This window comes from Callithrix jacchus, chromosome 2 (genome assembly GCF_049354715.1).
Source record: "Callithrix jacchus isolate 240 chromosome 2, calJac240_pri, whole genome shotgun sequence".
Lineage (NCBI taxonomy): Eukaryota > Metazoa > Chordata > Mammalia > Primates > Cebidae > Callithrix > Callithrix jacchus.
Genome location: NC_133503.1, coordinates 103,885,037 through 103,912,900, shown reverse-complemented (window position 1 = coordinate 103,912,900; position 27,864 = coordinate 103,885,037). Strand labels below are relative to the sequence as shown.

General features: G+C 36.9%; 1 long non-coding RNA gene and 1 pseudogene across 2 annotated transcripts in view; one reads left to right on the top strand and one right to left on the bottom strand.

The window, feature by feature from the left end:
- Positions 1-5,272, bottom strand: part of LOC100409086 (methyl-CpG-binding domain protein 1-like) — a 141,320-nt pseudogene extending 136,048 nt beyond the window's left edge. Inside the window, exon 1 of the transcript XR_013532562.1 lies at positions 3,704-5,272. The product of XR_013532562.1 is annotated as a methyl-CpG-binding domain protein 1-like (transcript). The remainder of the gene's footprint in view (positions 1-3,703) is intronic.
- LOC118151438 (uncharacterized) overlaps positions 4,644-27,864 on the top strand; it is a 63,057-nt gene continuing 39,836 nt past the window's right edge. The window contains exons 1-3 of the long non-coding RNA XR_004739750.3: positions 4,644-5,183; positions 9,635-9,723; positions 9,861-9,906. This is a non-coding gene — a long non-coding RNA (uncharacterized LOC118151438). The remainder of the gene's footprint in view (positions 5,184-9,634; positions 9,724-9,860; positions 9,907-27,864) is intronic.

The following is a 27,864-nucleotide window of genomic DNA, read 5'->3' as shown; positions in this document are numbered from 1 at the left end:
AGCATCCTGCCTTCAACTTAATAGACTTAAGTTTCCTCCCAAAGAGACTTTTATTTAAGAACCAAGATTCCTATGATACATCTTATTATTTTAAAACAAGCCTCAGTCCTTATAAATGTAAATAAAGCTCTCTTCTATTCTCTTTTCTCTGAAAACAATTTATGAAAAATGAGTTCTTCATTAAATGATCTAAGCAAAACATCATGTCTGTTTTTCTGTAAATTTACCTATTTACTACAACTTTTGCCCATATTTTAACTGGGTACTCTTTATTTAAAGCAGTAAATAACCTACAATTTTTTTACCAAAAAAAAAAGGAAGGAAAGAAAGGGAGACAGAAGTAAGGAAGGAGGAAAGAAGAAAGGAAGGAAAGAAGAGAGGGAGGGAAAGGAGAAATTCAGCAAAGAAGTTGGGGAAAGGGCTATATTTGCAATAGAAACTAAAGAGTTGGTTAAATATTGTAAGATTCTTATGTATACATTAAGAAGAAAGTTAATTTGATCATCTGGGTCATGATGGTTCAAAGGAAAACAGACATGTTTGTTCCTTGAGCCTCTATAAAGAAAATAAAAGGGTGACTGAGGAACTGTTCCTGGACCAAAACATAGTCTTGATTATTACTTATAACAATAATAATAGTAATGGTAGACCACTGCACATCTACAGTGCTTTAAAGCACTACACAATTTTTACAAGCATAATTTGAAAATCACATCTACCATGGTTTTTGTTTGGATATCATTTGACTTATTTTTAAATGAAGAAGTTGAATCAAAGGTTACAGAGAATCATTCATGCATCAGAACTCAGGTCTTATTTCCTTGGCTCCAAGTGCAATGTTCTTTTCTTTCTAACATAAAGTCCCAAATCCCTTATCTTTGGCCAGATTTTATTGTCACAGCAACACCCACACCCACATACGCCTAGTCCTGAAGGAACTTACCAAACTGGCTTCACATTCAGAATGACTGCGAATCACACATTCATCCACTGCTGCATGAATCTTATCTCCAGCTTCCCAGCCAATGCAGAATGGGCAAACTGATGGTAATAGGTCATGCTCATTAAATCATGATGAAGATATTAGCTCATGCTCATTAAACATCAAACATGGTGGTAACTTTACATGAGAACTATAATATAGATATTAGATTGGTGCAAAAGAAATTGTGTTTTTTGACATTACTTTCAAAGGTAAAAACTGCAATTACTTTTGCACCAACCTAATAATATCAGTTCCTGTATTTTATAGCTAGGTAAACTTCTCAAACAGGTTATCTGTGGTCAAAATACTGATTCTACCTACTGCCTCTCCTCTTGTGAAGGGATCACATGGCTCACAATTTGAACTCTTAATTAATGACTTTCTTCATGGAACTGTTACTTCCATCTACATTTTCTCCTATTATATCCTTAATGGCTCAGGAATATTAGGGGTTAAATAAGTTATTGTTAGAGCTTCTGGGAGCCATCAATCAATTCTAAAATTGTTTCCATGGAAGAAAAACTTTTCTTAGTTTCTGCTTATAAATGGAATTGATGATTGTATAAAATTAGCCCTGATTGCTATAAAAAACTAGGATTTCAAAAGGAGTGGTGGTGAAATCAGTCTTTGATACCTGTGCACTTTTGCTACAAACTGCATTTACAAATGCCAGGATGAAAGGAAAGAAATAAAATGACAAAAACCAGTTCAGTCAGTAGGCCAAGAGAAATATATATATATGCACACACACACCCCCCACCCCATTATAAATGTATAGTGAAATACATACATTTATTTGTTTCTATAGTAAATAAATTTAAACACTAATGAATTGTTTTTTGATCTTTCTTTGTCTTATCTTGCTATGTAGTGGAAAATTAAATAGTAAAAGACTAGCATTCAATTGATATTTTAAAAATCTTATATATGAAATATATTTTTTATATACTGATAACATAATTATGTTATATATTTCATATATAAATATAAAACATATAAATATAACCATATTTCTGAGAGATAAGAACATATATTAGAAATGCATTTAAAAAGATATATCAAAAATATCTTTTTTGTTGTTGTTTATTTTATCTTATTATTTTTCCTTTTCTCATTTATTCAATTACATTTTCAATTGCTGTTTCCCTGAGGAAGTGTATAGAGACACTGCCAGGTCTCATCCAGAAGCCATTTAGAATTATTTATGAAGATGGCTTATTTAGGTTGTTTTGTGGTGAGTTTAATTATATTACCTTTCCCCATCTCGGCTCCCCAACCCTTAAAATCCAATTTCTTATCACACTCAGGCTCTTGGAAAAGAGAAGATGCACCAACTTTCTACTCTTTCTCTTCCTTTCCCACTTACTTCTAGAAGCTCAAAGAATGGTTAGGCCTGCTCCTCTGGTTTGGTGGTAGATTTTTCCTCCTAGGGTTGATTCACACACAAGCCCTGGAAACCAGTCTAGGGTCCAGGCCCTAGTAGATCAGTGTTGTCTCTCATAAAGCCAGTCTGCAAATATCACCCTGAATCCTACTGTCTGTAGAAGCCTCCATTCTAATGCTTTCTAGCTTGTTTTTTTAAGGTCTTTGGACCAGAGAAGAGGCAGCAGGTCTGTATGTTAAATGAGGTTTGCTATGTGTGAAATGGAGCATTACAAAACCATTTACTATTTTGTGTCCTCCATCCATTTCCCCTTCATTATCCTTTATCTTTTTTATATCTTCTAAAAACTACCATTATAGACAGCTTGTCCACAGGTTATATACTCCCTGAATGTAGGTATCCTGTGTCTCCTGATGGGTAAGCTTTGCAGGGCTCATAGCCCTCAATGCTGTGCACGCAGCAGGAACACAGTCAGTACTTCTGTAATTGACCAAGTATAGATGGAAGGGTTTCTAGCCTGGTGGGCTGGTTTGTAGGAGTAAAGGAATCCACATGCTTAGGCCAATAGTTTTGCTCCCAGTGTCTGGGGCTCTAGGCAGGTTCTTTCAACATTCTGCAGGAAGCAGCATTCCCTTGTCCTCCCATCATCCTACTCCTTACAGTCATCTACCCTTTGACCTATGCCAGGCCTACAGAGACAGTTCTGCATGACAGCTGAATTCCCTAACATCAATAGGCTCAGGAAAGGCTCAAGAAATCCAGACCAAGTCCTCACACAGAAGCTGCTCCAGGAGTAGAGGGCAACCAGAGATCATACAACAATGTGTGAACCCAGCTCACAAAGCCAGCTCAGAACCCATATCTCCTGCCCATCCCACTGCACAGGCAAGCCCAAGCACTACTCTGATACACATTTCTCAGTGTCAGACAACAGCCCACCCAGAGGTCTCCTGGAGCCTCAAAAGGGCTTCAAGACACCAAATGATTATTCTCTGAATAAGAATTTATGTTTTAAAGCTGACCCCTATAGAAATTTCTTAGGAAAATAGGGACTAGACTCCTTATCTTTTTCTTTCAAATCTCATCAGAGAGTGTCAAGTCTTCCTCCTACCCACAAAGGAGAGTCCTAATTTAGAATGCTATTGGGGTGGATATCAGGAGAAATCTCTAGGGTCCTACAAACACATACCCCTCATTGATTGTGATCAGCCTAGTACGTGTGGGCCTTTACCTCCCAACACACCATGCCAAAGTGCCTGATATACTTTCAAAATTCAGGGCCCACATCTGGCCGACACCCACTCCTTCCCCAACCCTCACTGTGTAGGCCATACCTTGGCAACCAGACCATTGTGTCTTGGAAGTGCGTTCCACCCAGGCTGAAAATCTCTGATCACGCGTATGCCAGCCTCTCCTGCCTCGTCCTCTGGGGCCAATTTGGAGACACATTCATCTTTTTTCTCCTCCGTGTTCTCCTCAGGGGTTGGGTGGCTCTTGCTTCACAGATGGCAGGCCTGGGTCTACTGCCTTGCTGGGGCAGTCAGGCACCAATACAAGAGAAATCAGGACAGCTGTGTCTGGTGTCCACTCGTCCTACGTATTTGCCTTCTCTCGCTTCCCCTCGGGTAAGGCCACAACCCAACTCAGGTCAGAGCACTGGGCCTCCTGCAGCAGGGCTTCTGTGAGCTGCAACAGGGCCTGGGGGCAGCACAAAGCCACCATCTACTTCCTGCCTGCTTCTTTGGAGCCTGGGTATGGTCTGGTTAGGCTGTGGGAGTAGCCAAGCTGGGCTTCAAGGTAGTGCCAACATGGTGCCGTCACGCAGAGCTGGGCCTTTTTCGACAGCCATAAGGTGGGGGTGATCCTGCCCCATCCTCAGCTTCTGACCAGACACTGGGCAGCAGCCGCTTCATGGCAAACTGCAGGCACTGGCGCCAGTGACACTTCTGGAGCTTCTGGTTGTTGCCCCCGAATGTGGGCTTGTTGCAGCAGAAGTCGCAGCGGACACAGTCCATTCACCGTAAGCGGGCTGAGCGACCTGGCAGTTGCGGTTCTGCCGGCGGTTCATGCAGGGCTGTAGCTCGTCCTCGTCCACACAGTAATAGATGAACTCGCCAGGAGGCAAGGGCCCAGGGCTCTGCGGTACAGCTCTGTGGGCTGCGAAGAGGAAGGTGGAGGCAGTAGCCGGGCTCCGGGGCACCGCCTAGTAGCCACCTTTGTTGGCGTCACAGTTTCCCCTGCGGCCGCCATGTTTACCCCGTAGGCGACGTCGCTGGACTATTTCCACTGGCGCCTGAGACCAAAGCACGGAGAGCGAAGGCAGATGCAGAAACCGCCACAGTCCTCTTGGGTCTGACAGCCCCAGCATACTCTACACCCTCGGCTATTAAACATTCTCTGTTCCCGGTTAAAGGCAATTCTCCATGCTCGGCAGTCTTTGCACGACATTTTGAGCTGCTGCCTTTGGGTGCCATCTCCTGAGAAGCTGATTCCACAGTTCTCACAGTTACCAGGAGCAGGGAATGAAGCTGGGGCTGTGTCAGTGTCAGCCTTGGTCTCATCCCTCGGGGCCTCCTTTCTGATCTCACCACTCTGTGGTCCAACCTCACATTTCCGAGTCTTGGCGGTGAAGGCTTCTTTCCCTTCTTGCTGGCGACAGCCACGAATGGGCCTTGGCAGCTGGATAGCACAAGATGCCTTGTTTGCCGTCGAAGAGGGTGAGCTACCTGTGATACGCAGAGCCCAGGTATCGAGTCAGCTCTACCTTGCTTCGGATCCTGTCTCCTCTGGTGATAGGTGTCTGAGCGTCCGCAGGTAATCTCTGACTTGCGAAAGACTTCACGGCGCTTCCAGCCAGGGCCGAGGGCTGGGCAGTCCACCCAGTCCTCAGCCATGGGGACTACGGGAAGCAGCAGTAGCCAGTGTGGCGCCAGGCCGGTATCTTCCGCCGCTATAGGCAGGTGCACCCGAGGGGAGATCCCTCCTGCGCCTTCCGCCTCGCCCTCTTCTTCCGTGTCCACTGCCACCTCTTCTGAAGCACACAAATATCTTTATAATATATTCACGCAGGGCTGTAGCTCGTCCTCGTCTACACAGTAATAGATGAACTCAGCAGTTGGCAAGGCACCAGGGCTCTGAGGTGCGGCTCTGGCAAATGTATTTTATGTGATAAAATATATATCATATGTAATTATATATATTTTTATTATCTATTGATATAATATATGTCAATATATTATATCATATATAAATAAGATTTTTAAAGTATCAATTGAATGGTGGTTTTTTACTATTTAATTCACCAGTACATAGTGAAGTAAGACAAAGAAATATTAAAAAACAGATCATGGCCAGGCATGGTGGCTCATTCCTGTAATCCCAGAACTTTGGGAGGCCGGGGCAGGCAGATCGCCTGAGGTCAGGAGGTTGAGACCAGCCTGGCCAATATGGTGAAACCCTGTCTCTACTAAAAATACAAAAATTAGCTGGGGGGTGGTGGCAGCCACCTGTAATCCCAGCTACTTGAAAGGCTGAGGCAGGAGAATCCCTTGAACCCGGGAAGCAGAGGTTGCAGTGAGCAGAGATCATGCCATTGCACTCCAGCCTGGGTAATGAGAAACTCCGTCTCAAAAAAGCCCCCAGATTATTAGAGGTTAAATTTGTTTGCAATGGAAACAAAACAAACAAAAGCCAAGAAAAGGACCTTAATTCTTTCTTTGTTTTCTGAGGTTTTTTGTGTTTTTTTTTTTTTTTTTTTTTTTTTTTTTTTTTTTTTTGTCTTCCTCCACTTAGAACACTGGGTTATTTTCATATGAACATAATTCACTAAAAATTAATATTGATTTTATCGTCAACTGCTGTCACACCTATTTAGTTGGAAAAAGAAAGAACCACCTCTATCAGGACATATTTGCTTGGGATTAACATCTATCATAGAATCTGCAGTGGAAATGCCGATTCTAGAATGCCTGGCTTCCACTAGTAGACAGTCATTTAAATTCTTCTTAAAAGATTGAACTGTTAACACAATAAACTTTTCCTGAGAAAATTAATATTACCATATAGAAGTGTTTTTTATAAATTAATAATTATTTTTATCCAAAATTATAGTATATTATATTAGAAAAGGAGGAGATTGAATTACACCATGTTTAGAATTGATAGGTTATGCTTTAATTTATAGTGTATTTGCAGTCTGTACAAATCACCCTTTCAGTCTTCAGGCCATGAAAGAAAAGCAAGATCTCTCCACATGCTTTAAACCAAGTAAAAACAAGAACCACCATCTGGAAAAGGGCGGCCAGTATACATAAGATCCACTAGTGCAGTAAACTTAAGGCTTGCTGACCTCTGGGCTACCAGCACCATGCTGGCTTACCTGGAATGAAAGCCCGCATGATCCATGCGGGAATAGTATCAAGTCATGCCCCAGGCGAAGCAGCACCTCCTCAGGGATCTGCTCCAGCTCCTCTTCCAGTGCTAGATTCCTTTTATTGCCCCCTATGAATGAATCTTAGCTCCTTCCTACTTTCATCTCCATCTTATTCTTTTGCCAGCTACAGTTCTCAGGCACCCATGTAACTAAATCCCTGCTTTAAATGATCTCTGCTTATGTAACTAGTTTGGATTCTGCTTTTTTTTTTTCTGCAAACACAAAAAGAGAAAGATGATTAGTTCATATTTTAAATTTGCTCAGAATTTGATAATATCTATTTTGATTTTATCACAGTTATAAGTTTTAGATATTATCGTTAAGTATTTATATTATTTACCAGGAGAAACCGGCTTTGCAAAATCTACTCTTTTCCTAAGACTTCTAAGTTCTGAATTTTAGCCATTTGTAATACCTAGAAAATTGAAGATGCTTAATATATACTCGTTGAATTAATCAATATTGCACTACTGCCAAGTAAGTAGTATCTAAAGGAAGTTTCAGAAATTACCTCTAGAGTATTGGGAATCTAGCACTAAATTAAGAGAATTCTTGTATTATGGCCCAGCAGTGTGGTTTATCAAAAGTTACTCTAGTACCCAACAGAAAAGCGGGGAGGAAGTACTCTTCCTTATATACATCTACTATATGTTTCCCTACTTAAATGTAAAACAGCTTCCTCTTTTCCAACTGTGTTCTTTATCATTTAAGGTCATCCACATTACAAATTCACCAGATGGATTTTAAGTTTTCCACGTTGTTCCAGTTATTAGGCTAGTGTTTGGCAGCTCTAAACTGTATGTTCTTATGATGCCAGAGCTGAGCCTGTGAAAATTACATGACTGCTGGCCATTTGACTCTCAGTTAAGTTCTACTGTAAAGATCTTTGAGGAGATCAGAAGTTTGCAGGCAGACAAAGGGCTCCTCCTTTCCCATTTGCCTGCTGTTCCTGGAGTATCACTCAGCCAATGGCTCTTAGTTTCTGCAGAAGCAGTTGGTTCTGGCTGCCAGTAATTTTTCTTCACTCCCAGAACCAGTCTTCCTACAACTCCTCAAAGGAACCAGAAGCAGCTGGGCAGCAGCACCTCCTCAGTTGTCTGCTCCAGCTCCTCAGGACCCTCCTCTTCCAGTGCTGGATTCCTTTTATTGCCTCCTAAGAATTAGTCTTAGCTTCTTTCTGCTTTCATCTCCGTCTTATCCTTTTGCCAGCTACCGTTCTCTAGCACTCATATAACCAAATCCCTGCTTTAAATGGTCTCTGCTTATATAACTAGTTTGGATTTGGCTTTTTTTTTTTTTTCAGTTAGACTCTGATATACATACAACACCAGTTTCAACTAATAGACACCTTGAATTTTCTAATTGGAATGTGTTGGCAAATTCTAGTTGCCATTATAAAATAAATATGTTAAATTGACCTAAAATGCTGTATTTATCTTGCTGTGCAAATTTCAGAATTTTCTCTGTGTATGGGTACTACAAGGACATAGACACAATTTATTGATATGCATTATTCAAATGGAAACTTATAGAAATTATACAACCAAATATAAATAAATGGAACTAGAATTAATTAAAGAGCTACAAGTTAGCAGGATTAAACTAGGACAGTTATTTTGTCTTTCTTTTGTCCCTTAATACTCTGACAGCTTTCTATTCAGAAAGTAGGGAGAGTAAATAACATTTTTTATATAGTTGGCATAAAATACATCCCAAGAATAGACAATTCTTATGCATTTCTGATACTAATTTCTTATGCATTTCTGATACTAATTTTTCCATTAGCTTTTCATGTCAGAGTATAGATGTTTTTACTTCTGCAAAGAAAGGCATAAAATAAGCTGGGTATGGTGGCATACACCTATAATCTCAACTATTCAGGAGGTTGAGGCAGGAAGGTCACTTGATCCCAGGAGTTCCTGTCCAGTCTCGCTAACATACAGCCTGTTTTGCTATGTTCTTCCCTTTTTGTTTTTAACTTAGTGTCTTCCTGTATTTGTCCATTTTCACACTGCTGAAAAAGGACATACCTGAGAATGGACCATTTATGAAAGGGGTTTATTGGACTTAGAGTTCTATGTGGTTTGGGAGGCCTCATACTCATGATGGAAGGCCAGGAGGAGCAAGTCACAACTTACGTGAATGGCCTCAGGCAAAGAGCGCTTGTGCTGGGAAGCTCCCTATTTTTTTTTTTTTTTTTTTTTTTTTTTTTGAGACAGAGTTTTACTCTGTTGCCAGGTGCCAGGCTGGCGTGCAGTGGCACAATCTCAGCTCACTGCAACCTCCGTCTTCCGGGTTCAAGCAATTCTCCTGCCTCAGCCTCCCAATTAGCTGGGACTACAGGCACACGCCACCACGCCCAGCTAATTTTTGTATTTTTAGTAGAGACTGGGTTACACCATGTTGGCCAGGATGGTCTTGATTTCTTGACCTTGTGATCCGCATGCCTCCTCCTCCCAAAGTGCTGGGATTACAGGCTTGAGCCACCACACGCGGCCAGAAACTCCCATTTTTAAAACCACTGGATCTTGTGAGACTCATTCATTATCATCGGAACAGTGTAGGAAAGACCCACCCCCATATTTCAATCACCTCCCACTGGGTTTCTCCCATGTCACATGGGAATTGTAGGAGTTACAATTCAAGATGAGATTTGAGTGTGGACATAGCCAAACCATATCCCTGCCACTCAGCAACAGTTTTAATTCCTTCAAAATTGTATGTTTTCACTGGCCTCAGCACCTTTGGTCATAATCTTTGCAATAGTCTGACCCCATTTTTTGTGTTCAACTGCTAATAGCTTTCAAATCCTACCGATTTTCTTCCCCTTCAGCCTGCATCTGGACAAGTCGATAAGAAAGCATGAATGCTCTCCTTTTCAGTGGCAATGGGAAGTTCAGATCACACAATATCAATCAACCTGTGAGTGGAAATCTTAACCCTAGCCCCATTTCATCCCACCCCACCACCCTACAATTGGGGTTTCAGGACAGCAGTACTGTTTAGGGACTACAGATTCTAATTCAGTCTCTTTTCCTTGCTCTCTCCTGACATTCTAGGACCTGATGAGGACCCCACCCTGCTCTCCCCAGAAAGCTTCGCTATGTGAGTAATAAACATTTTCATACCCTCTTAGTGTGTGTGTTGTAAGTTAGTATTGACATCTGAACCAAATTTTGGGTGGGAAGGTCCATTCTGCTTCTGCAAGGTGACACAACTATTGGCATAGTTAAGAGTGTTCAGGCAGGCTGGGCTCGGTGGCTCACACCTGTAATCCCAACACTTTGGGAGGCCAAGATGGGCAGATCACTTGAGATCAGGAGTTCAAGACCAGCCTAGCCAACATGGTGAAACCCCATCTCTACTAAAAATACAAAAATTAGATGGGCATCATGGCATGTACCTGTAAGTTCAGTTACTCAGGAGGCTGATGCATGAGAATCACTTGAACCTGGGAGGCAGAGGTTGCAGTGAGCTGAGATCACACCATTGCAGTCCATCCTGGGTGACAAAGTAAAACTTGGTCTCAAAAAATAAAAATAAATTTAAAAAAAAAGTGTTCAGGCAATGACCACTACCACTGGGGGCCTTTTGGTCTCACTTTGTCTTGCTAACTAGCTCTGCTGCTTGCTTCTTAGCATACTGTTGAGTTTTGTGGCTGCCTGGCTGGCAAGCTTTGTTCTATGCTGCTTTTTCCCATATTCGCTGAGTTCTTCTGTGGTTCATTCTCACCTAAATCTGAAGTTATAATTGGGGTTTAGGGACAAGAGTGTGGGATTGAGGCCCTTCTTGAAGTGACTCTGGGGCATGTGCCTCTATCTGTATGTCTCAGATGGAAAAGTGTGTCTCTGTTTCAGCATAAACTCTGACTAATGCTAGGCTCAAAGGAGCATTATCTGTAACTGTCGATTGTGTGTCTCAACCAAGTATCGGTCCCCAACTCTTTGGTCTTCTCAGGGTAGAGAGTGACAGGCTGTGCAATATGTAGTCACATTAGATTTCTGCTCCTGGAGAGGAAAAACAGTTACTGTGTGACATACTGAAATCACTTTCCTAAAAGCAGAGGGCTCAGTAGGACTCTGCACAATAAATTTTCTGTTGCTGATTATTATTCCTTTGTTGAAATAAAAATACTACTTCTCAGGGTTTTAGGAAAAAAACACCAATGGCACCTTCATGGCAAAGTCAAGGGATTAAATTCAAGCCCAATTTAAGCCTGGGTCCTAAAACCGTATAAAATAATCATTTATAATACCAAAGCTTAAGCTTCACTAGAGGATGAAATTTATAAATATGAGCAGCATAGGGAGAATAGGGAGAACCCGGTTTACCATTAGATGCAGAAAGAAGAAACAAAAACTGAAATAATGTCTCTGATTTGACCCAATTGGAAATTTAAATTTTATTAAAATAATTTATATAACAAAAAGATTAAAAGACACTAATTAGCTTTTGCCATTACAGCATAGGTTTTGAATTAACTTTTACATCTGTTGAAATGCACTTACTAGCAAATTTTCATGACCTTTATGAATAAGCTCAAATCAAGTTTTTTCTATGAATCCTACTACATTTAAAAATAATGCCACTATAATTTTAGAGATGTACTGCCTATAAAATAGACAATGCATAGGTATGCTTTAAGTAACTATTAGAACAATTGTCTTTCCTCAATTTCTGATGGTCACAGCACCCATTGCCTTAAAATGTATTGTGGTGGTGACTGATGCTCTAAACCAATGAATATAAAATTAAAATTAATTAAGACCTGGCACTTACAATTGACTTAAATAAAAGGCACCCCATAGGCCTTTTTCCTAGATAAAATAGTTAATACAGCACAATAGAACTTTAAACAGAATCTTCAAAAATGAAACTCATTACACAAGACTTATTTAGAGAAGACGTGATTATCCTTACTGTTTCTCCATTTAACAGCCCAATTTGGTCTGATCTTACACCAGGGAAAATGAATAGTGTTTCATAGCAGATTATCAAAACATTAATTCTGTGGTCAAATGCACTAATATTGTTACGCAGGCTGGAGTGCAATGGCGCGATCTCGGCTCACCACAACCTCAGCCTCCTGGATTCAGGCAATTCTCCTGCCTCAGCCTCCTGAGTAGCAGGGATTACAGGCACGTGCCACCATGCCCAGCTAAATTTTTTGTATTTTTAGTAGAGACGGGGTTTCACCATGTTGACCAGGATGGTCTCGATCTCTTGACCTTGTGATCCACCTGCTTCTGCCTCCCAAAGTGCTGGGATTACAGGCGTGAGCCACCGTGCCTGGCCTGCTATTTCTTGTATACCAGTAATGAGTGAGTTATCACCCTATGAGTTCATGCCATATCTGCTTGTTTAAAAGAGCCTGGTATCTCCTCACTCTGTTTCTTGCTTCCTTTCTTGCCGTGTAACATGCTGAGTCTCCTTCAGCTTCCACCATGATTGTAAGTTTACTGGGGTCCTCACCAGAAGCAGATGCCAGAACTATGCTTTTTGTACAGCCTACAGAATGATGAGCCAAATAAACCTCTCTTCTTTATAAATTACCCAGTCTCAAATATTCCTTATAGCAATACAAATGGACTGACACCCATGAAAACCCCATTTCCATTATTGTTGAAATTCCTGACACTATTAAATCAGTAACAGGTAAATACATTACAGTTGTAAATGTAGCTAGTATTTTTTATTTAGTGCCTATTTTCAGCAGGTTTTCAGCCACAATTTTCCTTCCTGGATCCTATGCTATTTCTCATTACGTGGCAATTGCTGGCTGCTACTACACTGTCCTGGAAACAGAGGATCTACTCAGCCCTGAACTCATGACCCTCTGCACTTAGCTGCCCAAATGCTATAGGTCATAAAAGCATTGTCCTGCAAGCTCAGCATGGTCACTTGCTAAGCATAAAGTTTCACATGTATTTCCATATATAAAGCCACGATACAAGACAAAATATGAAACCTAAAATGATGAAATTATAAACAAAGCATTCAATGAACATTTCACCTCACTTAATGGCTTGAAGGCTACCAGCATCATAGAAGGCCACAATGGCTTAATTAAGCAAGCTCAAATTTAATTAAATGAAGCATGGAATATTTCAATCATCTGTCACACACCATGAATTGTAAGTCTGTAACAATCATGAACTGTAATAATCTGACTCTTTTTGATTTTTGGCTGCTAATGACGTCTGAGCTCTACCACCATTCCTCCTTCCCCTCTGCTCCACAGAGAAAGTTTGACCAAACAAAGAAAAGTCTCTTTCTTTGTCAGTGTCACAAAGTACAAACCAAGCAAGCCCTAGCCCGCATGAGAGAATCCTCAGCCTGCTCTACTCTTTAGCCACCGTAAAACACCAAGCCAGTCTTCTTTTCCTGTTCTCTCATGCCATTCTTGGGTATCTGGCTTTCCTCAGAAAGCCTCATTATTATGTGAGTAATAAGCCTTTCATATCTTCGTTGTGCATGGGTGGTGTCATTAATCGCAACGTGAACACATTTTGGGTGGTAAAGGTCTATCCTGCTTCTATGGACTTATAATATTCCTATTTCTGGTTTTGTTATCATTATTACTATTATTGGAAAGAAATACAACACAGGGGAGTGGGGCAAAAAAAAAAAAAAAGAAATACAACACAGAATTTACCATCTTAACCTTTTAAAAGTGTATAATAATGTCACACTATTGTGAAACAGTTATTCTGAAATTTTCCTTTTCTAAATATGAAACTCTGTACCCATTAAACAATTCCCATTTTGCTCCTTTTCCCAGTTCCTGGTAACCATGATTTGATTTTCTATTTCTATGAATTTGATTCCATTAGATACCTCATATAAGTGGAATTGTGCAGTATTTGTCTTTTTCTGACTGTTTTATTTCACTTATCATAATATCCTCAAGGTTCATCTATGTTGTAGCATATGACTTCATATTTAAGTCTTAACAATATGCCACTGTATGCGTATGTCATATTTTATTTATTCATTCATCTATTGATGGACATTTGGGTTGCTTTTACCTATTGGCACTTGTGAATAATGCTGTGATAAACCTGGTGTATGCAAATTTTTCCTCAAGACCTTGCTTTCAATTCTGTTGTGTATATACCCAGAAGTTGGAGTTCTGGATCACATGGTAGTCTATTTTTCAACTAATAAGGAGTCTCCCTACTGTTTTTCATAGCAGTTGCACCACTTTACGATCCCAATATCAGTGCATAATGGCTCAGTTTTACCACATCCTCAGCAGCACTTGCTATCTTCTGTTTTTCATTTGGTTTTATTTTGATAGTAGCTCTTGTAATGGGTCTGCAGTGATGTCTCATTGTGCTTTTTCCACACATTTTTCTGATAATTAGTGATATTGAACATTTATTCACAGGTTTCTTGGCCATTTGTATGTCATCATTGGTGTTCTGCCTGTTTGAGTTTGTTTTTTTTCTTTCTTTCTTAATTTATTTATGTTTATCTTCTGGTACCAAAGCTAATATATTTTTTATCAAGCCTTTGGTAATTGGTACGTGTGTCCCAACACTCTCCATGTTATCTTCCTGTTCGTGCAAATATTTAATGTCTGTTTTATCTTCCCTAATGAAAAGTTAAATGAAGAAAAGACAACTTCTGCTCATTTACTATTGTGTCTGGTACATGCTAGATGGACCCTAAATATTCTTGAATTCTGACTTGATTGTATGAATCAGGTATTCTTTGCTATTTACTTGACTGAAATTATAGCCCTCTAAAAGACATTACTAAAATCACTAAATGTATTGCTTTTTCTGTGAGCATTACTATTATTGGGCCCAGAAGAAGAAAAATTGTATTGTGATAGTGCTAATTTTAATTTGGCACTTACTATTTTTCAAGAACTATATAAAGTGATACATTTATTACCATCGATTTTATGAGAAAAGTACTATATCATGTCTTAATTGCAGATGTAAAATGAAGCTTTAGGATAACCAGCTTGTCTAAGCTCACACAGCTAGTGTGTAGTGGAGTAGTGAATGGTAATAAACAATTTGAAGACCTGCTTTGTTGCAAAGGAGGAGATGGGATAGGCATGGGATTGTGCTATCATTCCAGAGCTGACAGGGAACAAGTGAGCTCAATCTTTGTAATGAACTGAGAGGACAGAATTATAAGTTTCTCCAGAAACATACCAGAGTATAATATATTTTGTATATCTCTTTTAAGGCTAAAATAAATATATGCGTTGTTTTTCCATTAACTCAGCCATTGAACATGAATATGTAAATTAACATTCTCAAGAGGAACTTCTTAAACCATGTCTACAGGACTTTTCTTGGTCTCTATATGAATTAACATAATCTGGTGCCACCTTGCTTACATTAAATGTGATGGCTCTGAGGGAAACTGTGTATATTTCTATATATTACTAACATTTCTTAGTTAATTCAGTAAGAAAAACATGCTCGACTATAAAAATGCTAATTCTCTGAGAAAGCAAAGGTAAGAAATCTATAATTCAAAGGTCAGATTTGGCTCATTGCTTAATTTAATCAAGTGCTAGATATTATTAACCTTTTTAATTAGTGCAGTTTGTATGTGATGTTGCTATTCAAATTTGTTAATGAACTTTGTTTAATATGGATATTTGTAAATTTATTCTCATTTATTTATTTATTCATTTATGATTCGTAAAGATACTAGTCTCCAATTTAGTTTGAAGTAACATGTGATATTAAAACTTATATGAAGTAGGCCAATTAAAATAAAAAATTTATTCAAAATCTAGTTAGAAGAAGGGCAGGAATATATTGTATATGGGTGAAGTTAATTATTTATTCTGATGAAGAACAAAATTTATCTCTCCATTTCCAGGTAGCCAGGTTAAAAAGAGGAAACATTGTGTGCCCTGATAAAATCAGTGACTGATAAAAGAAAGCAAACAGATTTTTGTGGAAGTATTTTCTTTTCTGGCAAAGTAATTTAAGGAATTTATCATGTAGGTTAATATTTAATTATCTTTTTAGTGTATACATTTAATGTGTACCACATGATGTTTTGATATTTATACACATAGTAAACTGGTTACTTAAGTTTCGGTCAATTAAGTTAACATATCCACCATCTCACATAATATTTTTTTGTATCTATGTGTGGGAAGAGGGCTTAGAATCTACTCTTTAGCAACTTATCAGTATATAATACATCATGTCAGTCCATTTGCATGGCTGTAAAGGAATGCCTAAGACTGGGTAACTTATAAAAAACTTATAAAGAACTTTATAGCTCAAAGTTCTGCAGACTCTACAGGGAGCATAGTGCTGGCATCTGTTCTTGGTGAGGACCTTAGGAAGTATACAATCATGGTGGAGTGTCACGTGATAAAATTAAGCAAGAAAGAGCCCCACCTTCAACATTGGGGATCACATTTCAACATGAAATTTGGAGGGGACACACATCCAAACCATAGCAAACCTTATTAGCTATAGTCTTCATGCTGTTCATTAGAACTTCCAACTTATTCGTCCAACATATCTGCTAGTTTGTTCCCTTCATCTTACTTCCCCCCAGTCCCTGCCTCCCACATTCCTGGTGACCACTATTGTACTGTTTCTATGTATTCTACTTTTTTAAAATTTTTCAGATTCCAATATAAGCTAGATCATGCCATATTTTTCTTTCTGTGTCTGAATTATTTCACTTAGCATCATGTCCTTTAGATTCAGCTAGTTTGTTGCGAAAGTCACCATGTTCTTTTATAAGGCTGAATACTGTGCGTATGTATCTATACCAAAATTTCTTTATCCAGTCACTGGTTAACGGACACTTAGGTTGCTTCTGTACTTCTGTATCTTTTCAGAGAAACTTTAAGTTATCTCTTTCACCAGTAAAGGTTGAATATATTTAAGGTGTACATTGTATAGTAATAATCATAATCAAATTAACACACCCACCACCATATATATGCTGTATATCCCCAAATCATGTTCTTCTTAAAACTGAATGTTGGTATCCTCTGATCAGTGTCTCCTCATATTCCTCAACCTGGATCTTTTCCTATGAGTTTGACATTTTAGATTTAACGTGTAAGGAACATTATACATTACTTGTTTTTCTATGTCTGCTTTATTTAACTTAGCATGACTTCCGGGTTCATTCATATGATCAGAAATGTCAAGATTTTTTCTTTTTATGGCTTATATAAAATTGCATTGTATAATACATACTGTAATTTTTTAATCCATTTATTTGAACACTGAGGTTGTTTCCATATCTTGGCTAATGTGAATAATGTTGCAATAAACAACATGAGAACACAGATATCTCTATGAGTGGCTAAATTCATTTCCTGTCAAGATATACCCAGAAGAGGGTTTGCTAGATTACATGGTAACACAGTTTTTAATTTTTTTTTTTTTTTTTTTTTGAGACAGGGTTTTGCTCTTATTGCCCAGCTGGAGTGCAATGGCGTGATCTTGGCTCACCACAACCTCTGACTCTGGGGTTCAAGGGATTCTCCTGCATCAGCCTCCAAGTAGCTGGAATTATAGGCATGCACCATCACACCTGGCTAATTTTTGTTTTTTAGTAGAGATGCGGTTTCTCCATGTTGGTCAGGCTGGTCTCAAACTTCTAACCTTAGGTAATCCGCCCGCCTCAGTCTCCCAAAATGCTGGGATTACAGGAGTGAGCCCTTGTGCTCAGCAACCACAATTTTTAATATATTTGAGGGATATCATACATTTTCCATAATGGCTGCATTGATTTACATTCTCACCAACAGTGTGCAAGAATTCCCTTTTCTCCACATTCTCTCCAATCCTTGTTGTTTCTTGTCTTCTTAGTAATAGCCATCCAGACAGGTGTGAAGTGATAGCTCATTGTGGTTTTGATTTGCATTCCACTGAACATTTTTACACTTAATCATGTCTTGTTCTCTAAGACTTCCAAACTCCTTGATATGATGAATATTTATTACATGTAAATGGATTGATGGATGGATTAATAAATATCAATAGATGATAGATGTATATAGATATTGACAACATTTTCTTTGAATTAAGAAGTATTAGAATATTTCTAATTAGAAGGATTAGAATTTTTCTGCTATATCACTTATTAATGTAATACTATGATATGACTCTAGCTGAACACAAATAATTTGTGATTATTTTTCCAAGTAGAGTGACTAATTTTAGTAACTGTAATTTTTGTACCTATATGGTACAAAACCAGCTGGAAATATTATCAAATATGGTCTATGCATCTGCTATCTTTTAAAATTTGAATCATTCAAAATTTCAAAATCTGTATAATTTTAGGGTTTTTATGTAAAGGATTTGGGGCTGGGTACAGTGGCTCATGTCTGTAATCTCAGCACTTTGAGGCCCAGGCAGAAAGATCAGCTGAGATTAGGAATTCAAGACTAGCATGGCCAAAATGGTGAACCCCTGTCTCTACTAAAAATTAATAAAAAAGAAAAAAAAAAGCCCAGCATGGGGCAAGCACCTGTAATCCCAGTTACTTGGGATGCTAAGGCAGGAGAATCTGTTGAACTCTGGAGGCAGATTTTGCAGTGAGCTAAGATCACACCATTGCACTCCAGCCTGGGCAACAAGGGTGAAACTTCATCTCAAAATAAATAAATACAATAAAATAAAGGATTCTGAACATGTTAAAGATTATGGCATGCATATTTAGGCCAGATAATAATTTCACCAGCTTTAACATTAATATACACATATTATTTCTTCTTTTTTTTCAGCAGGTATTAGTAAATGTGAGGCTTTTCTATTGATTTCTAACTAACTAAAATAATGCATTTACTTTTTAGTATAATTGATATGTAGTCAAGTACATATAAACATAAACACACACAGAAATCAACAGGGGGAAGGAAAAGGAAAGGACCTATCTAAGAATAGAGGTGTTTCTGAAAGTGGAAGAAGAAACATGAGTGGCGAAAAAATATACTGAAATTTGTGAAGGCAATTTTCAGACATGATTCAAGTTATTAAGTTGATGGGGTTGAGAACACCCCTTTCCAGTAAGGATCTCAGCATCTATGAAATGCCTCGGACTAAATGTAAAAGCAAATCTAAGTTTATTTCATTTTACATGGTAACAGTGTCCATTTCCATACATGTTCTAATCTATGACAATTTAACTGGACAATTCTCAAGACATAGTTCACTGCCTAGAAGGACAAACAGGAAATTCTTAGAGCCAGGTCTGGAAGAAACTGTTTCTTTGTGTTTTTATTTATTTTTGAGATGGGGGTCTCACTGTACTGTCCAGGCTGGACACAAACTCCCAGGCTCAAGGTGATCCACCTCCCCTGCTCTAGCCAGTAGCTGAAATTACAGGTATGTGCCATTGCACCTAGCCTATTATTTCCTTGAACTACCATAGTATATCTTGCCCTGTGATTTGAGGAATGTATTAGCCTAAGCATGAATTTGTTTATAATCTATTTTGTTCTACCTAGTATTTTTGATAGCTTCATATGTGGAAATCTATGTATGATAAGCCCCTTGATAAAAATGTCAGAGCTCTATATTTTTCTCCTATTTCTCATAAAGGTAATTTCTTACACATCCATTAATTTGCACTCCTGTTGGGAGCAAAGCAAACAGAAAAAAAAAAAACAAAAAGCTTGAATGGAGAAAGTGTTGGAAATATAATTGAATCAAAGAATGCTCAGAAAGAGAATTCCCATTCATCTTACGTCTTTTACTCTTGTCTTCAGTTCTTCAACATCAGCACATGCTCTTGGCTAATGAATTCTCTAAATTAAAAAAAAAATCTCAATTATTTGGTAGGATGCTGTACCTCCTCTATACATTCGGCATCATTTGTCTAGAAATCTCCAGACATATGTTATTAGTTTTATTACTAATGTTGACCTACATAAAATGCTAACAGGTGTGAAGTGATAGCTCATTGTGGTTTTTATCAAAACAAAATAAAATGTTACCCTGTAAGGTTGAATTCCAGAAAACTATAAAAAAGAGTTGAATTTTTTTACTTTTATTTCTTCAGTGATAATTTATCTTCTATTTTCATAATTTATTGATAACAGCTCTATTGTAATAATGTTATTTACAGATATCAAAATCTTTTAAACAATGGTAAATAACATTCTAAAATTTCAATTGGCTACTATTTGCTATCCAACAGCTTGCCCAGAGTTCAAAATGAAATAAAAAATCTTACGATTTTCCAATTATTTTGTAATAATTTATACATTAAATTAAAATGTTATTCGTTTTATTCCATTTTAAAATAGAAAATTTCCATGCTGACTGAATATGCTGCTATATCCCTATTTTAATTTTATTTTTTGTGCTCACATTTTCTTTTATAATATTGACAAAAGGGTGTCTGATGCATTAGTTTTTGTGGATAATCAAAATTTTATGATGTTTCATTTCACTTGGAACTCTGAGCAAGCTGTTGAATAGCAAAGAGTAGTCAATTAGATATTTCTTTAATTACTATTCATTTTAAGTGACTTTTTAATATGCTTATCAACCATTTCATGTTTCTTTGCTCATTGTTCTATTTTATTGTTTTTTTTTTAATATTTTGTCTGGAGTTCTGTTTCTATTTATTTTGAATACCAATCCTTTATGAGTTGCATGCTTGCCAATATCTTCTAATTGGTGGTTTCTAATCTTATATCCTTATATAGATTTATTATATATACAAATTTAGTACTTTAAAGAACATTTTTGTATATTTACATTTGGTGTTTCTGTCTTATAGTTTTGTTGTTGTCCCTTTAAGTTGAAAAAATATATCAATTTGTCGGTTTATGGTTGCATTTATCTTAAGGCTACAATTTCTTCCTTCCACAGAGACATATAATATGAGCCACAAGTCAAAGCTACGTATGTCACTTTTAAATATTCTAGTAGCCTAATAAAAAAGGGAAAACAAAACAAGTGAAATAAATTTTAATATGCTTTATTTAGTATCCCAAATATTATAATTTCAACATCTAATCATATGTAATTATTAATGATATATTTGGTATCTTTCTCTCTGTTCTAAGTTTTTGAAATCTGGTGTATATTTTATAGTTATAGCACATCTCAATTTAGGTTAGCAATATTTTAAATGTTCAAGAGCTACATGAGGCTAATGGCTACCTTATTGGGGTGAACTCTATTCTAGTTCTCTGTTTTTTTCCCCCACAAGTTAACAGTGTTCTTTATTAAGGGAAGCTACAATTATGTGCACCTAGCCTGCTTTTGACTTCCACTTTGGAAATGTTGTTAACTGTCTCTGATTAAAGAGTTTTTCTACAATCTCCTCAAATATTGGCTTCCATTTAATGGTAGACTAGTGCCTCTGGGATATTTTCCTAAGTTGCTGACACTCATTTACCCAGTTCAGTGCTGGCCCATTTCAGGTTTCCTTATGTTTAAACAATAAGTGTAACCGATTGCTACATAATGGTGTTTTGGGAGAAACATGTCTTTCTTAGTTTCATGGAAAATTGAATTTATATAACTCTTTCCTATTCTGTAATTTGTGTGTAATAATTTATACACAAAATAAAAAAGGCTATTCATACTATTCAATTTTAAAATTGAAAATGTTCTTGATGATTTAATATGTTCCTATATCTCTATTTTAATTTGTATTTTTTGTGTCCACATTTGCTACCTTTATAATATTGGCAAAAATGGGTCTGTTGCATGAGCTTTAGTGAAGAACCAGCATTGTTTTCATGGTTGTCTCCATTATATATTTTTTTCTTTAATTAATTCATATTTTCATTTTCCATGTACCTTTACTTTTATTATACAAGATTTTACTATCTTGTTAATTTTCTAACATCCTCAGTAGGATGTTTAGCACATTTTCTCATCTTTCTTCTTTTCCAATTAAAGTTACTTAAAGTGAAAAACCTCTGGTTATCTATTGTTATAATAACTACTAACCTCCAAACATACCTGATACATAGACATATATACCTAATTATTTCATTAATCTGCAACATTCAGTGAACTTCAGCTAACTTCAGCTAGGCTTTACTAATTGAAGATGTACTTGCTTATGCTTCTGGGTTACTTACATGGCTCTGCTGTTCATGCCTAGGCTTGCTCACATGACTGGAGGTTGAACAGCTGTTGGCTGATCTTAGATAACCTTGACCTGGACCAGTAGGAAGACTCACATCTTCCTAGAAGTGATCCACATCTCTAGCATCTCTTCTTCTTATGGGGAATGATGGGTTAGCTTGTGTGTCAAGGACTGGAATGTTTGTGTCCCCTTAAAATTTATGTTGAAATCCTAACCCAGTAATGTTACAGTATTAGAGTATTAGGCAGTGGGGCCTTTAGAAGGTAATTAGATTAAGAGGATGAAGCCCTTGTGAATGGATTAATGCCCTTATAATAAGAGACAGAGGGGCTTGCTTTCTCTCCCTGCTCTCCACTAAGTGAGGGTTCGATGAAAAGAGTCATCTGTGAGCCATAAAGCAAACTTTTACAATGCTGGATCAGCACCTCAGTCTTGGACTTTCCAGACTCAGGACCTGTGAGATATAAATTTCTGGTATTTAAGCTGCCCAGTCTACAGTATTTTTCTTACAGAACCCTGAAATGACTAAAATATAGTGCATGTTCTCCTCATGGTAATGGCAGAAGACATGAGTGCAAGAATAAATAGAAAAATGCTTTAAAGAAGTCTCTACTAGTTTTACTTCCGATATCTTGCCATTGGCCATAGCAGGCCATATGGTCAACACCATTAGAGTGGGAAAGGCACTACAAAATACATTATAAAGGTCTGAATACAGAAAGGGTTAATTGATACTGTTAATATTGATGTTCTACCATGATTTCTCTATTGCCACTTTTTCCCCTTACCTCTTTAAAATGTATTCATCTATAAAATATTTTCCTGCTACTTGATAACTAGAAGCATAAACATAAATGATAAACATTTTATATTTATTATTTTTAGTCTCTATATTTTCTAACTATTAAAGGGGTTCAAAATATGACATCACAGAGTATTGTATTTGGCATATTGATTATTTTCAGTTGAAGGCACTTGAGAAATAGCAGAGGCAGGAAGGGCTCTCTGACTTCTTCCTTTCTACCTAAAAGCAGGTCATAAAGTTTTCTATGAGAAAGATGTTCTTCCTGTACCAGAAAGAGAAGAATATTCTTTTCAATGGAGACTGGGAGTCAACCTCAAAATGGATCTATATAAACAAACTTACTAAAATAACCCTCATTTTGCATTAGTGTCCTCCATGTATTTCCTAGGCACTTTCCCATGATTTAGCACCTCCCAAAGCATAAGCTCCATTTCTTGTCTTGTCATTTCTCCACAGATTGTCATTTCCATTTGTCTTGTCATTTCTCCACAGATTTTTTATTCTTTGTTTAAAAATATATATAAGCTGTCAGTTTTAACTGAACTAGGTAGGTCATAGTCAGTTTTAACTTTACTAGGTCTTCATTTTTCCTATATGCTCCTATGTCCACATAAAAAATATTAAATAAAATTTATTTGTTTTTCTCCCATTAATCTGTCTTATGTCAGCCCAGTTCTCAGACACAACCAAAGAACTAACAGGCGAGAGAAAAAGTTATTTCTCTCCTATGTTACCGTTGTGTTTTTAAATCCAAACTTACATATTAACATTTTAACTTTTCAAATTATGAGAGGTTTTTTTCCTTATTTCTAATAAGATAGGGAAGAGATCAGAAAGTTTCTTCTTTGGCTGCTGACTAGAAGTGCAGTTAAGTTCCTTAACATTCTCTGGGTATAGTAATCCCTTAGTAGTACATTATTTTCTCTGTAGAAAATCTTGTAGATTCTGAAATTCCTTTATTTAAAATTCTCAGCTGTATGTCCTTTGGTTCACTTTTTCCCTCAGTCTCTGGAATTTTTCCAGTTTTCTGTGTCACATAGATTCTCACTGTTGGGCTACTGATGTCTGTCTGGACTGACTTTCAGTTGGAACTCACCTTGGCTCCAAGCAGGCTCTGTCTCCTCTATGACCCATACCTCCATCTATTTGAGGCTTTCCTATTTCCTTTGATGTAATAAATTCTGGGGGATCAGGTTGCTCTTATTCCTAAGTCAGCCATTCCTATACTATTCCTAGCTACAAGGCACATCAATTTTCTCGTACATGTTTCCACTCTAAGATATCTGTGTAACCAATCTACAGGAAACAAATGTCAAACTGTCCCAGTAGGTCTCTCTGGGCTTCAGGCAAAGAAGCATCATTTCCGTGCATTCATTCTGTGGATGAGACTTAAAGCCCAACAAACTCTTCATTTGGCTGAAAGGTCCAAAACAGTCCAAAACAGGTTTTTAACTTTTTAAAAATATTCTGGGCCGGGCATGGTGGCTTACGCCTATAATCCCAGCATTTTGAGAGGTCAAGGTGGGCGGATCACTTGAGGTCGGGAGTTCAAGACCAGCCTGGCCAACATGGGAAACCCAGTCTCTACTAAAAATACAAAATTTAGCTGGCTGTGGTGGTGGGTGCCTGTAATCCTAGATACCAGAGAGGCTGAGGTGGGAGAATCACTTGAACCAGGAGGCAGAGGTTGTATTGAGGTGAGATCATGCCACTTCACTCCAGCCTGGGCAACAGAGTGAGACTTCATCTCAAAAAGAAAAGAAGAAAAATTGTGGGGTCTGCCTTTGTTCACTCTGGTATCTGATATTTATTACAGTGTCAGTTTAGTTGAAACTTTGGTAAAATGGTCTCCTTTGAGCATATTGTTATATTTACATTGTCACATATACACATACACCAACAAAAATATACTTATACATAACATTTTCTTTGTGTTTTAAATTTATCCTGTTTTTAATGTCTTATCTCTTGTTTTCTACAGGATTCATAACATTTTGTTTCTTTTTTCTAACCTTTAATTTATTTTGGTTGTTATATTCAAATTTGTACCTGTATGCTTGAGTTACAAAGCTATAAAAATGATCAGTAGCTGATTAACACAAGCCACTGAGGATGCGCTAACCCTGATGTTCCTTGTATCTTCCATATAAATTATATTTATTTTAGTTTCACTTTGAGTAATGCTCCTTCTGATTTTTCATAATCAATATTATTTATAATCATTATTTATGTTTACCTGCAGATAACCATTTTTTATTTCTTCACTATGACATTCTTTATGCACATTTCTATGTTTACCATCTTTCTTTTTAAAATATAGTTTGCAAGTGTTCTCTCAGCAAGAAAATGAATGGCAGACTTTTTAATCTTGTCAGAATAAAATTATTTAACTTTAATTTTAGTGTGATACTTTAGAAGCTACAGTGGAAAACTTTGACAGTTTCTTTTTTCAATTCTAAGGATTTTGAAAATGTAATTACATTGTCTTCTGGACTCCTTGTCACTGTATTGATGTCTGATTCCATTCTAATTATTTTTTACAGATAATCTGTCCTTTTGCTGTGTTGCTTTTAGTATTTGTTTCTGTTTGTTATTGGAGTTCTACAATTTTGGCAGACAGGCTATTTATTATAGATTTATTTTGATGTATAATGCCTAGAACTTGGAGTGAAGTTTTCCTTGAAATATTAACAACTCTACTGACTTAAAAAATTTAGCGATTTTCTTTGCAAATTCTTTCTATTCTCTCATTTTTAGTATTCAGATTTTACTTACATTTTGCCTAATTATGTTGTCTTGCATATCTCAACTACTAGTGAAAAATAGTTTTTATAGGTTTAACTCTCTTTGTTCAATTCTGGATAATTTCCTCAAATTTAGGTTCCATTTGTCCAATTCTCTCTCTAGTTATGTCTAATTTCGTGTTTAACATATTTTCTAAATTGTCATATCTAAAATTTCATTTCAGTAGTTTTACAAATCTCCTCTGTCATAGCGTTTTCATATGGTTTTGCTTTTTTATTTGTATTGTTAATCAAAGTTTTACCTCCTCAAGATGTTGGAGAACTGATCTTTGTTAAAGGCTGAACAGTTTGTTTAGTTGAGACAGATAGGGAAGCTTGAGCAAGGGCAGAACAAGACTGATGCATACCATAGAAGGTATAGTTGAGCAACAAAGGTGTTGGGGAGATGAGGGCCCTTTCTGTACTCTAAGAAACAAAGTCAACAGCAGCAATGACAGACTACAGCTGTAAACAGAGGAAGATCCAGGTTTTGAGGAGTCTGAAACCTATACAATTTTAAATCTATTTTGAAAAAGAGATTGGAAATTTATAAATGAAAAAGGAAAGATATAATGAATTATAAATTTTAAAAGTTGAGAAATACCACAAATATTTCAAAATCCAAATGTAGCATATTTTTTATTATTTACTTCACAAACACCTAAAATAAACTATCCTGTTTTCAGCTATGTACATTTGGATTACTTCTTCATGTGACCACAATTTTCTAATATCATTTTCTATATTGAGAGTTGGAAGACAACTTAGTCTTTGTCCTATTATTGTGGATCAATAATCTCTAAATGATATTCAGCTTTACACAAAATAATTGGTAATAATATGTAGATATTTAGGAATGTTATAGAATTTTTAAAACCTACTGTCAGATTTTTTCACATATAAGTGGTTGTGTATATAGTCATTGTTCCTAATACTGATACAGATTTATACTCTATGAACAATGGATTTTCGATAAATTTTATTGTATGAAATATCAAAAAGTCCTCAAAATATTTGTTATCATGAAATATGAATTATTGAGAATATTTCCATAAGAAGGATATTTGATTTTGACTAGCCACTTATAATTTCCAAATATTGTCTGTATTTAAATTTTAAAAACGTATTTCTTTTCATTCTGTCTACTTCCAGTGCTGAGTGCCTTAGAATAATCTAGGGCATTTTTGCTATTCAACATATGTATTAGTTCTCAGAAAAAAATGAGTGTGGTTCAGTGAATACGTCACATTCTCATCCCCACATACATGTTCTAGTTCTGTTATACATACATTTACATATCAATGTATACATATCAAATACACATATAACTATCAGTCACATAGACATATATATACACACATATATATATAGTTATTTCAGTGTATTTATAAATATACATTCACTGATATGGTTTGCTGTGTCTCAAATCTCATCTTGAATTGTAGCTCCCATAATTACCATGTGTCATGGAAGGAACCCAGTGGGAGGTAACTGAATCATGGGGGCAGATTTTTCCCATACTGGTCTCTTGATAGTGAATAAGACTAATGAGATCTGATCGTTTCATAAAAGCAGTTTCCCTGCACATGCTCTCTTGTCTGCCACCATGTAAAATGTGCCTTTGCTCCTACTTTGCTTTCTGCCATCATTGTGAGGCCTCCCTAGCCATGTAGAACTGTGAGTCCATTAAAGCTCTTTATCTGTATAAATTACCCAGTCTTGGTTATTTCTTCGTACCATTGTGAGAATGGATTAATACGGACACACACAAACACAAAATTGTAGCATACTGTCTATTCTTCTTAATTATGTTATTTATAAGTACAATAGAAAATAAAAGTACCTAAAACTGTTGCTAGCAAAATTCTCACCTAATATAATGAAGAAGTTAAGATATAAAAAATAAATGGGAGAATATTCAATGAGAAAAGGAAGTGAGAATGTTGTCTGCAGTGGAACGAGAACTAGCACTTGTATGTAGGCATGAGAGAGTGACATATTCACTGAACCACACTCATTTTTCTGAGAAGTAATATGTATGCTGAATACAAAACAAAGGCCTATATTATGACAGAGCTTGAATTTACATTTTATCCTTTAGGCAATGGAAAGTCACTAAATATTTTAAGTAGGAGAGGGATATAAATAATTGGAATAATTATCATGTTAGAATAATTATCAAAATTATTCGTGTTGAAATAATTATTCCAGTGACTGTTCTACATGAAAGAGATGAAAATCTGAGTTAGGCAAGGGAGCAATTAGTAGACTAATGTTTTAGTTTTCTACGGCTGCTGCATCAAGGTACCACAAATTGGGTGGCTTAAAAAAGGGAAATGTATTATCTCATAGTGCTGGCAGCTGGAAGTCCTAGATCAAGGTGTTATCAGTATAGTTCCTTCT